Here is a 15,801-nt window from a genome sequence, read left to right as displayed (position 1 = left end):
GTAGTATCTGTTCTTATCAGTTTCAAGTTGGTGTGGAGCTGGTAGGGATGGGTGCTGCATGGAGGGGACAGGTGTACTGGGGAGTTCCGGGGCTGGTTCTGAGGAATCAGCTCAACGGCTGCCCCGATGTGACCTGTTTCCTCCGGGTCTCGCCATGAGGCTGAGAGGGTCTAAAGCCGAGGTACTTTAGTGCCTCGAGGAGTGGTGACCCCGAGGTGCTGAAATCCACTGGGAGGATAGGCTCACTGAGTGGAAGCACTGGCACCATGAGCTCTTCACTTGTGGCACTCACCTCTTGATTCCCGGCCTTCTGGCTAGGATCAGAGACATTTTTATAGATCCGGCTGGATGTCCGGGTAGTATATCTGCACACATTCACTTATTTATTTCCTTTTTGTCACTGTGTCATTTTTGCGTGTTGTGTGTTCACAGGATTGTTAGGATGCGGTAACCCTTCTGGGTGTCCCTCCTAGCGGTCTAGGGGAGGTGTGTGTGGCCATTAGGTTCCTCACCTCCCTGCAAAAACCCCAGGTACTCCTGCATGGGCAGGGTAAAGACAGTTATTGGCTCTGCGGGCAGATACCTTGGCTAACGCCAAGGGGGATGCCGGGAGCATCTGTCGTTGCTTAGTAGCTTCGGCGAAAAGGGAAATTGAACCTTGATCCTTGCAGGTGCCTTTTGGTCCGGAGGCGAAGGGCAAGGTTTGTTGGGGGGCCTCTCTCCTGTCGGAGAAGGGCTTGCGAGAGACCGCATCCCTTGTGCACGTTTTTTTTAGTGTAACACGTTTGCACTTTTTCTTGCACTTTGGGTGATCCTCGGGTCTAAAAAAAATAAAAAAAAAAGCACTTTAACCTTTACGGAATGGGAAGCGAATGCAAACGAAACCTGGTCATCCTGCTTTGGTACTGGAAGAGAGTTACTATGAACTATGAACAAGCAATGAATGAGGCCCCACTATGATCTTTATAGTCCACCCCCAATTCCCCTCCTATACATAAGTCCTTGTAAAATAAAATTGTAAGTTCCTGAAAAATAAGCATTTGTCAGGTGGGTACACGGCTTTGCTGGGCGAACATTAGACAAATACAATCTTGTGTTCTGCAGCCTACACTAAGTTTTCTCTTACTGTTAGTCAAGCCCACATGATGATCACCTATGTTGTGTCAGCTATGAATGTGTCACTGTTGGAAACTTTAATGTAGCAAAACTCCAATGGCAAAAATTATGTTATAAAAAAGTAAAATAAAAAAAGTCTCTCTCTCTCTCTGGAAACAGCTGTGATCCTGAAGAGTAGTGCCAGTTGGCAAAGACAAAGCTGATTGCCAATTGTAGCATATTGAACTCAAACTTCTCTCGAGCAGCAAGAGTTTCAAGAAGAAATAAGTAACTTCACAGAATGTTATCAGATTGTTACTTTAAAATAGAACGTGCCAAATGGTTATTAAAATTCATATATGGGTTTGTGAGTGAATTTCAATGACTTTCTGGATTTAATAATTAGATTGTGAGCTTAAAGTTCCCATTGCGATAAACTGATTTACTATTATGACCTGTGGATTGGTGAAGCATTATGTAAGAAATCATAAATGATCAATATATAACTGACCTAGGCATGGTACGTTGGACCCCAGGTATTCCAATTCTCATAGCAAGAGAGGTCAGGTTGGCTATAGGAATCAAATCTATATGCACAGTGACTGATGACACTGTCACTTCCGACAACATCTATGATGGTGGTTATTACTGTTTCCTTGCAGTGCTGGGGTCCTCTGTTCAAATCCCACTGAGGGAAACATCTGCAAGAGTTTGCATGTTCTCCCTGTATTTGTGTGGGTGAGATATTCCTCATAGATTGCTGGCAACGATTAGTAAAAATCTATCTATCTTGTATTTACAGTCATGGCCATACATGTTGGCACCCCTAAAATTTTTCAAGAAAATGAAGTATTTCTCACAGAAAAGGATTGCAGTGACACATGTTTTGCTATACACATGTTTATTCCCTTTGTGTGTATTGGAACTAAACCAAAAAAGGGAGGAAAGAAAGCTGATTGGACATAATGTCACCAAACTCCAAAAATGGGCTGGGCAAAATTATTGGCACCCTTTCAAAATTGTGAAAAAATAAAATACTTTCAAGCATGTGATGCTCCTTTAAACTCACCTGGGGCAATTAACATTGTGGGCAATATAAAAATCACAACTGGAAGCAGATAAAAAGGAGAGAAGTTCACTTAGTCTTTGCATTGTGTGTCTGTGTGTGACACTAAGCATGGACAACAGAAAAAGGAGAAGAGAACTGTCTGAGGACTTAAGATACAAAATTGTGGAAAAATATCAACAATCTCAAGGTTACAAGTCCATCTCCAGAGATCAAGATTTGCCTTTGTCCACAGTGTGCAACATTATAAAGAGGTTTGCAACCCATTGGCACTGTAGCTAATCTCCCTGGGCGTGGCCGGAAGAGAAAAATTGATGAAAGGTGTCAACGCAGGATAGTCCGGATGGTGGATAAGCAGCCCCAAACAAGTTCCAAAGATATTCAAGCTGTCCTGCAGGCTCAGGGAGCATCAGTGTCAGCGCAAACTATCCGTCGACATTTAAATGAAATGAATCACTATGGCAGGAGACCCAGGAGGACCCCACTGCTGACACAGAGACATAAAAAAGCAAGACTACATTTTGCCAAAATGAACTTGAGTAAGCCAAAATCCTGGGAAAACATCTTGTGGACAGATGAGACCAAGATAGAGCTTTTTGGTAAAGCACATCATTTTACTGTTTACCGAAAATGGAATGAGGCCTACAAAGAAAAGAGCACAGTACCTACAGTGAAATATGGTGGAGGTTCAATGATGTTTTGGGGTTGTCTTGCTGCCTCTGGCACTGGGTGCCTTTAACGTGTGCAAGACATCATGAAATCTGAGGATTACCAACGGATTTTGGGTCGCACTGTACATCCCAGTGTCAGAAAGCTGGGTTTTCGTTCAAGATCTTGGGTCTTCAAGCAGGACAATGACCCCAAACATCCGTCAAAAAGCACCCAGAAATGGATGGCAATAAAGCGCTGGAGAGTTCTGAAGTGGCAGCAATGAGTCCAGATCTAAATCCCATTGAACACCTGTGGAGAGATCTTAAAATTGCTGTTGGGAAAAGGCGCCTTTCAATAAGAGAGACCTGGGGCAGTTTGCAAAGGAAGAGTGGTCCAACATTCCGGCTGAGAGGTGTAAGAAGCTTATTGATGGTTCTAGGAAGTGACTGATTTCAGTTATTTTTTCCAAAGGGTGTGCAACCAAATATTAGGTTAAGGGTGCCAATAATTTTGTCCAGCCCATTTTTGGAGTTTGGTGTGACATTATGTCCAATTTGCTTTTTTTCCTCTTTTTTTGGTTTAGTTCCAATACACACAAAGGGAACAAACATGTGTATAGCAAAACATGTGTTACTGCAATCCTTTTCTGTGAGAAATACTTCATTTTCTTGAAAAATTTCAGGGGTGCCAACATTTACGACCATGACTGTATATAGCTCATCTATGGACGTGTAAATAGTGGCTTTGACGTTTACAGTCACATTTTGGTTGTCTCCATTTTTTAAAGACTTACAAAATAAATAAAAAGCCTATATAGCTATTTATCCATCTATCTCATATCTATCTAAAAAACAAAAAAGGATAAGTTGGCCAGCACATACTGATACAAAACTATTGCATGGACCCGGCATACAGGTGCACGCTGCTGGGCTAGATATACACAAACAGGAGAATACAGCAGCACACTGCTAGCACAAAGATACAGATAAAACATGAAATGCTATATAGCTACAATGAAAAATTGAGGTGCATCCCACCACGATAAGGTGGCTACCTCCATGTTGGTTCCTGCACCCCACCCATCTTATAAGGTGCTGGATATCTCAGACCATAAAAGACTGGTAACTGACTGCACAGAGGCACATTCACAGTGTAGGGTCTGTCCCAATGAGGTCACCTTATTGTGGTGGGATGGTCCAAACTATTTGGCCAAATGGTGAGCGAAGCACCTACATTTTTCATTGTAGCAATATAGCATTTCATGTTTCATCTGTATTTTTGTGCTAGCAGTGTGCTGCTGTATTCTCCTGCTTGTATCTATCTATCTCATGTCTATCTATCTATCTCATATCTATCTATCCATCTCATATCTATCTATCCATCTCATATCTATCTATCTATCCATCTCATATCTATCTCTCATATCTATCTATCTCATATCTATCTATCTATCTCATATCTATCTATCTATCTCATATCTATCTTATCTATCTATCTATCTATCTATCTCATAGCTATCTATCTATAATTTACCTAGCTTTCTATCTGTATGTCTCTCTATTCAATATCTACACTATAGACTTATCATGTATGTATCTAACACAGTAAAACAAGAAAACAAAAAAAATATATAGAACCTATTTTTCAGGATCTTATTTACAGATGACGTGCCTGTCGGATTCTGACTCACCTCTTATAAGAAAGCTTTTAGCATTCAGGAACGTGCTGACTTTGTTGAACTTTATGAAGTTAATATGTTTTTTTCCTACAGGTAAATTGCTTCACAATAGTTTGGCTAATAGGAGAAAATTTCTGGTTAATCATAAAACACTAGATTAAGTGAATACAGCCACCAAATGGAACAGGTGGCATAACAATGGCGCATTCTAATTTCATTTATTAGTGGAGAGTCATGTAGTCTCATTGACTTGTACAGCAGCAACAACCAAAGTGACAGAATTTTTTTCTCTTTAATTTATTTATTGACTTAACCCTTTAGTTGCCAATAATATAGAGCTAAAATAATAATCTGCAAGAGGTAATGTTAAACTGTATGGGAAAGGCAAATAATCTGCACTTGTGGAAATGTCCAGCATTTGTTATCGGAGGGAGCATTCTTTATAAAGTCTGTCTGTGCGGGTTACACATCAGCCCAGATTTACCAATATGTCTTGGACCAAAACTGTCTGGTTTTGCCCATAATAACCAATCACAGCTCAGCTTTCATATCTTAATGAGCTCTGGTAATATGAAAGCTGAGCTGTGATCAGTTGTTATTGATAACAAAACGACAATTTTGGTTTCGGGCAGATTGATAAATCTGGGCCTTTGAATGTCCATTTAGAGCGTCTTACATGGAATTGGTTAAAGCGGTGCAAATAATGCCAAAAATATGACCAAAGCTCATGAAATCCAACAACAGACAGTAAACATCTAGTAATGTAACACAGTTACTTCTTGATTATTAAATCCAGCAGGGCATTAAATGTAATATTATAGGGGAAAATGTATATAGTGTATATCCTCAAAAGTTGCAGATTATGTGCAAAAATAGTTATACACTGCATGCGACAAGGGGGGTCTGTGGACAAAGAGGGTCTGGGTGTGAAATTTACACCTATAGCACATCCCCCTCAAATCCTAAATGTGTGAATAAGCCCTTATATTTACAAATACAGCAAAAAAAATAAAAATTGTGCCAAGAAACTGGCATATGTCTTTAAAGGGGTACTCCAGCATTTATAAATGTATCCCCTATCCACAGGATAGAGATAAGTGTCTGAACCCAGGAGTCTGACCTCTGGGATTCCGCCAGGACCTCCAGAACAGGGCCCCAAATGTACCCACTGCATGAAGTGCAGGGATGGAGCATGCTCCATGCATTGTCTATGAGAGCGCCCGAAATGCGGTGTCTGCTGATCCAGCACTCCAGGCAGCAGAAAGAGTCTGGGACCCGTTCTGGAGATCGTATGGAGTCCCAGAGGTCGGACCTCCCCGTGATCAGACACTTATCCCCTATCCTGTGAATAAGGGATATGATTATAAATGCAAGAGTATCCCTTTAAAAGGGTTATCCAAGAATAGAAAAACAGAGCTAATTTTTTATTTTTTTTTAATTCCCTTTTCTGTCTGCAGGTTTAGTGTGGTTCTGTAGCTCAGTTCCATTAAAGTGAATGGAGCCAAGGTGTAATACCACACCCAACCTGGAGACAGACATGGAGCAGTTTTTGAAAGAAAATAGCTCTGTCTTTTTATTCTTGGATAACACCTTTAGGCTAGGTTCAGACTACGGAATCTCCGGGCAGAAAATTTCCGCCCGGAGATTCCGAGTGCGGCCAGCGCTGACTGAATCAGTCGGTGCTAGGACCGCGCGGACACTGCAGTCTCCAATAGACTGCAATGTGTTCCGCACAGATTTCCGCCGGAAGAAAGAGCAACGCCATTCTTCGGGCGGAAATTTCCAAGCAGATTTTCCATTCACAAATTCCGAAGTGTGAATTTGTGAACGGAAAACCATTCGCTATACAGTACATTTTAGCAAGCGGAATTTCCGCCTGCAATTTCAAAGCGGAATTGTAGGCGGAAATTCCGTAGTCTGAACCTAGCCTTAAAGGGGGGGATTTCTATCTTGCAAAGGGATGGTATATAGCTAGGATATGCCCCCACTTTATGATCAGTGGGGAGGTGGGGTCTTATCCAAAAGCTGTGGTGGTGCATAAAAACACAGTGAAAGGGACCCAGCACTGAGGCCCCATTCATTTTCATTATTATTTTTTTAATGGCTTTTCATAAATACAATTTATGTCACGTTGAACAGACAGGAAAAAAAATCTGATCATTTGGAAACCCACTGCAAGGACTCTCAGAGATACGGAGGATAGGCTTAGACAGACATTATCATCTATGGAAGATAAGGAAAGAGGGGCGTCAGTGCCCTGCTTTTCCCATATCTTCCATAGACGACAATGGAGAGTGTGATCAATTCTACATCGGGATCGGAATGAACCACACTTTTGTTTGACTGCGCTCATTTCACACGAAGAGAAGGCTTTTGATTACTTAACAATATACAGCACTAAAGGTACCTAGTTCTCTCTTTACAATCCAATATAAAAGTCTTCATTGTCACTTGGCTTCTTGACTGACGCCTTATTTATCCAGGGCTGGGAAAGGCTCCTACTCCCTCTTGTGGCTGTTGGCTGCAAACACAGGAAAGTAAAAGGTCACATTTCATTGACTCCTATTAAGGCAGGGATGATGCTAAGCTTTCCTTTTTCTTTGCAGCATGACATAAAAGTACTCATACCAGCGTTTTCCAAACTGAGAGCCTTCAGCTGTTGCAAAACTACAACTCCCAGCATACCCGGACAGCCAACGGCTGTCCAGGTATGCTGGGAGTTGTAGTTTTGCAACAGCTTGAGGCACACTGGTTAAAAAACACAGACTTATACCAATCCCTATAAAATAGCCCTGACAATTCTCATGACCTGTGCAGAGCGAGTCTCCTGCAAAAAAGTATGTATCCCACATATTATTGACTATTGCTTCTGCGCCAGGACTCGAGGCACAACATGCTCTACCTGGCCAACTTCAGATTAAAGGGGTACTCTGGTGGAAAACTTTTAATTTTTTTTTTTTTTTTTTTTATCAACTGGAGCCAGAAAGTTAAACAGATTTGTAAATTACTTCTATTTAAAAATCTTAATCCTTCCAGTACTTATCAGCTGCTGTATGTTCCACAGGAAGTTCTTTTCTTTTTGAATTTCTTTTCTGTCTGACCACAGTGCTCTCTGCTGACAACTCTGTCCATGTCAGGAACTGTCCAGAGCAGGAGAGGTTTGCTATGGGGATTTGCTCCTACTCTAGACAGTTCCTAAAATGGACAGCAAGGAAAAAGTGACCTTCACACAGGCGCTCAGAAGTCCAGAGAGATCTCAAAGCCAAGTCATGGAAGTGAATTGAAGTTCAAGCTTTATTGGTTCACAACAACAATAACGCATTTCGGGGTTAGCATACCCCTTCTTCAGATTGATAAATCTCAATCTGAAGAAGGGGTATGCTAACCCCCGAAACGCGTTATTGCTGTTGTGAACCAATAAAGCTTGAACTTCAATTCACTTCCATGACTTGGCTGTGAGATCTCTTTGGACTTCTGAGCGCCTGTATGAAGGTCACTTTTTCTCCAGTTTACCTACAGGATTTCCATCTGGACCCATCCTGAGACCTGCGGTCCTGCATAGAATCCTCCTCCTTTACCCCAGATTGAGGTTATATGCGTATTTAATATACGAGCGGCCAACCATTAGACCTCCCACCCTTCCCCACTTCTTGTGGGGTGCTACTTGCTTCCTAGGGTAATGCACTAGGCGCCTCCTTGGGCCTTCTCTCTTTTTTTCTTTAATCACAGTTTCTAAAATGGACAGGTGTCAGCAGAGAGCACTGTGGTCAGACAGAAAAGAAATTCAAAAAGAAAAGAACTTCCTGTGGAACACACAGCAGCTGATAAGTACTGGAAGGATTAAGATTTTTAAATAGAAGTAATTGACATATCTGTTTAACTTTCTGGCACCAGTTGATTTAAAAGAAATGTTTTCCAGCGGAGTACCCCTTTAACTTTAGAGGAAACAAACAAAAAAAGGGTTAATCAATGTACAAATCCCATATGTGCAGAAACAATACCACGTCTGATTCTTATCCCCACATCTGTGGACATGGAGCCATAACTCCTAATATAGACTCTGTTCCAGGAAATGCCGAGAGCATCTCTCACTATGTGATCCTCTCATGGTACTTACCTCAAGCTGTGAGCACTTACATTCAGGTGTGGGGGAATGTACCGGCCTATTGTCAGGCTATGCTGTCAGGAACATCAAGCCGACAAAGCATATCATTATGCCAAGAGGCTAAAAAGCAGGTGCTGGGGGAGGAGGGAGGGAGTATTAGTCTATATATACTGTATATAAAGCAGTGTTTCCCCAACTGCGGTGCCTCCAGCTGTTGCAAAACTACAACTCCCAGCATGCCCAGACAGCCAAAGGCTGTCTGGGCATGATGGGAGTTGTAGTTTTGAAACAGCTGGAGGCACCCTGGTTGGGAAACAGGGATATATAGAGTGGAATAGAATTGTATTGTGGTCCTGTCGAGTAGTCGGTCATGCTGGAAGGTGTTTTGCGCTATGTATAGGGTATAATCGAATTGGATAATGGTCATGTCGTTGGGTCTTGTTGGGGGTTGTAGTGTTCTCTGTATAGAATATAACTGCATTTTATTATGGTCATGTCCAGTGGTAGGATAATGTTGGAAGATGTATTGTTCTATGTATATAGTATGACAGTAGAGATGAGCGAAGTTACAGTGATTCGATTTGTCACGAACCTCACGGCTCGGCGGTTGCTGACTTTATCCTGCATAAATTAGTTCAGCTTTCAGGTGCTCCGGTGGGCTGGAGACTCTCTCCTAGGACTGTATCCATCTTTTCCAGCCACCAGAGCACCTGAAAGCTGAACTAATTTATGCAGGCTAAAGTAAGCAACCGCTGAGCCGAGAAGTTCGTGACGAATTGAATCACTGTAACTTCACTCATCTCTATATGACAGATTTGTAATATGGTCATATCCAGTGCTTGGGCTATGTTGGGGATTGTAGTGTTCTACATATAGATTATAACAGATTTGGTTTATGGTCATGTCAGTGGTCAGTCGTGCTGGGGGTTGTAGTGTATGTGGAGAATAGAACAGAATAATATTGTGGTAATATTCAGTGGTTGGGCCATGTTGGCGGTTGCAGTGTTCTATGTATAGAATTGCATTGTGGTCATGGCCAGTAGTCGGGTACAGTTGTTGGTTGTAGAGCTCTGTGTATACAGTTATTATAATACAATGGAAAGTGTAGTGTTCTATGTAGAGAGTGTAACAGTTGTATGATGGTCATGTACAGTAGTTGGTTGTTGAGGGTTGTAGTGTTCTATGTATAGAGTATAATAGTATTGTATTATGATCACATCCAGTGGTCGATCATGTTGGGAGATGTAGTGTTTTATGCAGGGAGTATAAGAGAATTGAATAATGATCATGAACGGTAGTTGGTTCATGTTGGGGGTTGTAGTGTTCTATATATAAAGTACAATATAAATGTATTATAATCTTGTCCAGTGGTCAGGTCATGTTGGGGGTTGTAGTGTTCTATATATAAAGTACAATATAAATGTATTATAATCTTGTCCAGTGGTCAGGTCATGTTGGAGGTTGTATTGTCTTATGTGTAGAGTATAATAGATCTGTGTCATCTTGGAAGCTGTTGTGCTCTATTTATACAGTATAACAGAATTGTATTATGGTCATGTCCAGGAGTCAGGTGATGTTGGGAGTTGTAGGGTTCTTAGTATAGAGTATAATAGAATTAAACTATAGTCACTTCCAGTAGTCAGGTCATGTTGGGAGTTGTAGTGTTCAATGTATAAAGTATAATTAAAGGGGTACTCCGGTGGAAAACTTTTTTTTTTTTTTTTAAATCAACTGGTGCCAGAAAGTTAAACAGATGTGTAAATTACTTCTATTTATAAATCTTAATCCTTCCAGTACTTATTAGCGGCTGAATACTACAGAGGAAATTATTTTCTTTTTAGAACACAGTGCTCTCTGCTGACATCTCTATTCATTTTAGGGACTGTCCAGAGCAGCATATGTTTGCTATGGGGATTTTTTCCTACTCTGGACAGTTCTTAAAATGAACAGATGTCAGCAGAGAGCACTGTGCTCGTGATGTCAGCAGAGAGCACTGTGTTCCAAAAAGAAAATAATTTCCTCTGTAATATTCAGCAGCTAATAAGTACTGGAAGGATTAAGATTTTTTTAATAGAAGTAATTTACATATCTTGTAAAAAAAAGAAAATGGCAGCAGCACACTTGGTCAACAAAATGGAGGCTCTTAGCGCACTTTTTGATCAAAACGTGTCCCCCATCCACCACGCGGAGGTGGCCTCTTATCGGATGGGTCCCTAAACACTCACCTACCTCAGGCTGGGTGACATGTTGGATCCACTAACGATCCAAACCACCTCCTGTGAAAATAGGGGAGGGGATGCACGGCTACAGAGGGAGCCACTCCCCCCAAATTTGCACAGCAAAGAAAAAAAAAACTGAAAATGTAGCCAGCACCTAATCCCAATACACAGGTGCACGCTGCTGTGGCAAGTACAAAACATGTAAAAAAAGAAAATGGCAGCAGCACACTTGGTCAACAAAATGGAGGCTCTTAGCGCACTTTTTGATCAAAACGTGTCCCCCATCCACCACGCGGAGGTGGCCTCTTATCGGATGGGTCCCTAAACACTCACCTACCTCAGGCTGGGTGACATGTTGGATCCACTAACGATCCAAACCACCTTGGTTTGGATCGTTAGTGGATCCAACATGTCACCCAGCCTGAGGTAGGTGAGTGTTTAGGGACCCATCCGATAAGAGGCCACCTCCGCGTGGTGGATGGGGGACACGTTTTGATCAAAAAGTGCGCTAAGAGCCTCCATTTTGTTGACCAAGTGTGCTGCTGCCATTTTCTTTTTTTACATGTTTTGTACTTGCCACAGCAGCGTGCACCCGTGTATTGGGATTAGGTGCTGGCTACATTTTCAATTTACATATCTGTTTAACTTTCTGGCACCAGGTGATTTAAAAAAAATACTATTCTGTGTGGGGGGCCTCGAAAATGTAATCTACATTTAGAAGTAGACACGGTATATGTGGGGTAAAGAAACAGGGCTACAGCACAGTTAAAGGGGTATTCCATGAAAAAAAAAAAAAAATTTATATCAACTGGCTCCAGAAAGTTAAACAGATTTGGAAATTCTATTAAAAAATCTTAATCCTTCAATAATTATCAGCTGCTGAAGTTGAGTTGTTGTTTTCTGTCTGACAACAGTGCTCTCTGATGACATCTCTGCTTGTCTCGGGAACTGCACAGAGTAGAAAAGGTTTGCTATGGGGGATTTGCTTCTAAACTGGGCGGTTCCCGAGACAGGTGTCATCAGAGAGCACTTAGAGAGAAAAGAACAACTCAACTTCAGCAGCTCATAAGTACTGAAAGGATTAATATTTTTTTAATAGAAGTAATTTACAAATCTGTTTTACTTTCTGGAGCCAGTTGATATATATAAAAAAAAAGTTTTTTCCTGGATAACCCCTTTTAATATATCATCAGGAGAAATCATGGCACATGAAGAGCAATGAATAACTTGCCATTACAGAATGTGTTTTGATATTATGTGTTACAAATATATGTATTTTACATGTTTAGCATCTAATATGACCTTGTGAGTGTAAAGGGAGGAACTTTGCAAAGTCCTGACACCTTACTCACCCGGTGCTGATTTCTCACGGCCGTATAACAGTTCGCACAAGGACTTAAGTGCAAAATAAACCCCCCCATAATTGCTGTAATGTGTGAGAGAACATATCCATTTATAAGGAGAGAAGTTTGCAGTTTGAGGGAAAGTGGTTTTATGAAAAGAAATGCACTCGGTAGGTGAGGTAATTCCATCTTTATCTCCACGGCCTTCTAAAGTTACCAAACACTGCGCCCCGCGGGCACTAATTTGGGGGTCTGCGGATAAATTATACATTAGAAAATATTGCTACTTCTTTAATGATCATTCTTGACAGACTGAAAAATCTAAAGCATACGCTAAGGCTAGGTTCACACTGTGGAATTTTTGGGCAGAATTTCTGCTGGAGATGAAGCCGGCGGCACTAGGACCGTGCGGACTACCTTGCCGTCCCCATAGATGACAATGCATTATTGAAAAGATCTCCCAAAAGATCCACCCAGAAGTGCATTGCAGTCTATGGGGGCAGCAATGCAGTCTGCTCGGTCCTAGCGCCGCCGGCTCGATCGCCGGCAGAAATTCTGCCCAGTGTGAACCCAGCCTAACTGTCCAGAGTAGTGTTTCCCGACCAGGGTGCCTCCAGCTGTTGCAAAACTACAACTCCCAGCAAGCCCGGACAGCCTTCGGCTGTCCGGGCATGCTGGGAGTTGTAGTTTTGCAACAGCTGGAGGCACCCTGGTTGGGAAATACTGGTCCAGAGCATCGTGTCGCCGCTGTTCCATTGATTCTCCCTGTTTTCTTTTTTTTTCTCTAATTCCCTGTTCTTCAGCAATCGGTGCTGTCAGTTTCGGTGCCCAATATGCTAATAAGGGCCTAGACCAGTGTTTCCCAGCCAGGATACCTTCAGCTGTTGCTGGTGGTAAAGATTTGTATTGGGTCCGATATGCATAGGTTAAAAAATAATCAAAGCTGTTAAAGGGGTACTCTGGTGGAAAACTTTTTTTTTTTTTAATGAACTGGTGCCTGAAAGTTAAACAGATTTGTAAATTACTTCGCAATCCTCCGGCGTCTTCTGCATCTTCTCCGTGGTCCGGGCCTCGCTTTCTGGCGTCGTTATTACGTCACTACGCACACCTCGCCGGCACAGCAATGTAATAACGTCACCAGAAAGCGAGGCCCGGACCCTGCAGAAGATGCGGAAGAAGCCGGAGGATCGCGAAGAAGACGCCGGAGCAGCGGGACAGCATCGGGAGCCCCTGGGACAGCATCGGGAGCGGTGAGGACGCGGTCCAGAGTGGCGGGGACAGGTGAGTACAGCTTCCTATACTTTACATTGCACGGATCCCTCAACATACGATGGATTCGACAAACGATGGGTCGTTTGGAACGAATTACCATCGTATGTTGAGGGACCACTGTGTATATATATATATATATATATATATATATATATATCCACACCAAAATGTTGTGAATTTGTAAACTGGTTTTACAGTGTAAAACTTACGTGTGAACCTTACCTATGAGCATTAGAGATTTCTCTTGTGCCTTTGACCCGGAAGGCGTTTTCAGCCTTCGGATATAAATAAGTTAAATGCAGGGATAGCGTTCGGCACAGCACTGCTTGTTGTGGCTTTTGGCAAGTTCATATGCACCTGTGTTGGAAATGGCAACTGCAGTGAATCCGAACTGGGGTGCTCAATTTATTGGAAAACAGTCCATATGAATTCAGCAATGAAAGAAGGTAAATGGCACTCACCAGTATCGTGGTAAAACAAGCTTATTTATTCCATAAAGTGCAGCATAGTAACAGACAGGGCAAGGGAGGACTTGGACGCCGTCCACGTAGCGGTGATAGCTATTTCGTGCACAAGGCGCACTTCCTCAGACCACTGGTCTGAGGAAGTGCGCCTTGCACACGAAATAGCTATCACCGCTACGTGGATATAAATAAGTATTGTCCCGTAGGACAGGGACATGTGCAGCCCTGAGCTCATACACAACCGCTTTCCCTGCCTACTTGAGTATCTGCCCTAAGCGATGAACCCTACACTGGACGGTGGCCATTGTTCTTATTATGTGTAGGAGCGTAACAAGGTCCAACACAATAAATAACACTGTACTAAGGTCAGGACACAAAGGATTAAAGGGGTATTCCGGTGGAGAACATATTTCTTTTTTTTAATCAACTGGTGCTAGAAAGTTAAACAGATTTGTAAATTACTTCTATTAAAAAAATCTTTATCCTTCCAGTACTTAATAGCTATTATATACTACAGGAAACCAAGAAGGAAGCAGCACACCTGTAAATGTGGGTGCTATCGATGCAAATCCCCGATCATGGGATATAACCTAGATAAATCCAAAAGAAGACTGCAGCACTCCAAGATAAAGTGAAAAAAACGTGAGTAGCGTTTATTCCATCAAGTTCAGAAAGGGCAATGTTTCAGCTGCGTACATGCAGCCTTTTGCAAGCCGATTGAAAAAGGCTGCATGTACACAGCTGAAACGTTGCCCTTTCTGAACTTGATGGAATAAACGCTACTCACGTTTTTTTCACTTTATCTTTGAGTGCACCAATCTTTTTTTGAATTTACTATATACTACAGAGAAAGGTCTTTTCTTTTTGGATTTCTTTTTTTTTTTCTGACCACAGTGTTCTCTGCTGACACCTCTGTCCATATCAGGAACTGTCCAGAACAGGGGCAAATTCCCATAGCAAACATATCCTGCTCTGGACAGTCTCAGCAGAGAGCACTGTGGACAGAAAAAAAAAAGAAATCCTCTTTGATTTACAAATCTGTTTGACTTTCTGGCACCAATTGATAAAAAAAAAAATGTTTTTCATCGGAGTACCCCTTTAACATGCACAGAACAAGATACAAAACAAACAGAATGTAGTCTAATAAGCCAGGTCCAAACCAAGATAGCAGAAAATAGCAAACAATAAACGTGTAACAAGCTGAGGTCAGAATACACAAAATAGAACAAGCTAGGAGGAGTATAAGAGCTAGTGAAGTCAGATTTAAACACAAGCAAGGACTGAACAGACTAGCAGGGTATTTATATGCACCTTTAAAGGGGGTGGACACTGAGATCAGATGATATTGGCTCTATGTCCAAGCCCTCTGATAGGTTTAGACTTTTCTGTCATAAAATGCATACAATGAGTTCCCCAGCATGCAACAGGTTAATTCCTGCAAAACTTGTCTCATATCAGGACAACAGAAAATAGAATCTAGAAGTAGATAGGTCTGTCTAGCACTACTTAAGGTCGGTATTAGAGATGAGCAAACTTACAGTAAATTTGATTCGTCATGAACTTCTCGGCTCGGCAGTTGATAACGTATCCTGCATAAATTAGTTCAGCTTTGAGGTGCTCCGGTGGGCTGGAAAAGGTGGATACAGTCCTAGGAAAGAGTCTCCAGCCACCGGAGCACCTGAAAGCTGAACTAATTTATGCAGGATACGTCATCAACTGCCGAGCCGAGAAGTTCATGATGAATCGAATTTACTGTAAGTTCGCTCATCTCTTGTCGGTATACAGCCTTAAGGGATTTCTGCTTCAATGACTGCACTTCTGTATACAGCATAGGTGGTGCACAACAGTTCAAGAGTCCATATAAATATTGCAATACGAGGAGATGAAGAAGAAAGTGCAGCAGGTACG

General features: G+C 42.0%; 1 long non-coding RNA gene across 5 annotated transcripts in view; it reads right to left on the bottom strand.

Moving 5' to 3' along the window:
• The window catches only part of LOC130295413 (uncharacterized), a 70,038-nt gene that overhangs the window by 39,965 nt on the left and 14,272 nt on the right, over nucleotides 1-15,801 (bottom strand). For 3 of the 5 annotated variants that reach the window (XR_008848824.1, XR_008848825.1, XR_008848823.1), the window contains exons 4-6: nucleotides 13,652-13,786; nucleotides 6,898-7,011; nucleotides 4,503-4,607 (exon numbers count right to left, since the gene is read on the bottom strand). This is a non-coding gene — a long non-coding RNA (uncharacterized LOC130295413). Of the gene's footprint in view, nucleotides 1-1,606; nucleotides 1,820-4,502; nucleotides 4,608-6,897; nucleotides 7,012-13,651; nucleotides 13,787-15,801 lie in introns of all 5 variants that reach the window. The other 2 variants (XR_008848821.1, XR_008848822.1) reach the window with 1 other exon arrangement.

This window comes from Hyla sarda, chromosome 11, assembly GCF_029499605.1.
Source record: "Hyla sarda isolate aHylSar1 chromosome 11, aHylSar1.hap1, whole genome shotgun sequence".
NCBI lineage: Eukaryota > Metazoa > Chordata > Amphibia > Anura > Hylidae > Hyla > Hyla sarda.
Note: the sequence above shows the minus strand (reverse complement) of the source record. Positions and strands in the feature narration are given on the sequence as shown.